Source organism: Stegostoma tigrinum, chromosome 24 (genome assembly GCF_030684315.1).
Source record: "Stegostoma tigrinum isolate sSteTig4 chromosome 24, sSteTig4.hap1, whole genome shotgun sequence".
NCBI classification, from domain to species: domain Eukaryota; kingdom Metazoa; phylum Chordata; class Chondrichthyes; order Orectolobiformes; family Stegostomatidae; genus Stegostoma; species Stegostoma tigrinum.
In genome coordinates, this window is record NC_081377.1 from 28,046,150 (window position 1) to 28,047,506 (window position 1,357).

Here is a 1,357-nt window from a genome sequence, read left to right on the forward strand (position 1 = left end):
TATTATTTTATAAGCCTCAATGATGCCACCTCTCAACTTTCTGTGCTCTGGTGAAAAAATCCCAGCCTCGAAACTCAAACCCTCCTATTTCTAGCTAAATTCTGACAACTAATCTAATCCCCTTAAAATTATATAAGTAGATAGATTAATTGCTGTAGTATAAAAAAGACCAGGAAGTCTGTTCAATGTAAGATAAAGTGTGAAGCTGGATGAACACAGCAGACCAAGCAGCATCTTACGACCACAAAAGCTGACATTTCGGGCCTAGACCCTTCATCAGAAAAAAAAGTTCAATGGTCGTTGCTTCTCGGTTCTGATGGTGAGATGTTAATTTATCGGCTAGTTCCTTGTTAGATGTCTCTGAAAATTTACATTGATTTGTAAGTATCACAGACCAGTTGAAAGGCTGGGGGAAAGAAGACATTTACCAATTCAGAAGTCACAGGTCATCACAAGTACTGCAGGAAAGGGTCTAGGCCCAAAACGTCAGCTTTTGTGCTCCTAAGATGCTGCTTGGCCTGCTGTGTTCGTCCAGCTCCACACTTTGTTATCTTGGATTCTGCAGTTCCCATTACCCCTGGATCTGAAACTTGCTTGCAGTTCCAACCTGCTATGTTAATTGACGACCAATCAGTTTTGTAAACTCATCATCTCATACAGGAACTCATGACGACAAGATGGAGTTTACAACACGTATCGATTCTTTGCTATGACATTATGCAGCAAGCCTGGTAAACCCATTTTTCTAACCACCTTGTTTCAAGATGTTCCTATTTACCTCTGGTGCAGGTGGGACTTGAACCGGGCTTCCTGATCCAGAAGTCCTTACTACTGCGCCACAAGAGGGTTAAATCGCTGTTTTCGAAACAGTTCTTTCTTGCAGGCTATAGTTTCCTTTAGAGACAACGTTAAAAAAAGTCAGTAGGTGAGCGTTTAGAATGGGGACCAAAAGCAATCCCCTATATTGGGAAGTTTTAGCAACAGGAAATGAGTAGAGAGGTGGGTACAGCTGCATGTTATGGGTGGGATGGGGAAACGAATGCTATGTTTTTGGTTATTGTTGACCGTGCAGGTGGTGTGGTGGGAGAAAGAGGGTCAGGCAGGCTGCCTGTGGGGTTGGGGTAGAGGTAGGGAGATGGACAGACACAGGCAAGCTGCCTGTGGGGTGGGGTAGGGAGAGGATCGGCCAGGCAGGCTTGTAGCGCCGAATACCGGTTCTCTGTCTTTAGGGAGTGTCAGGGGCAGCCTCTCGGTACGGAACCCCCTGCCTTCGGGGGGTGGGATGGTGCTGAATCCCGCTTTACCGGTCTCTCCTCCCGCTTCCCCACCGCCCGACGGACCTCTCAATTCAAACGGA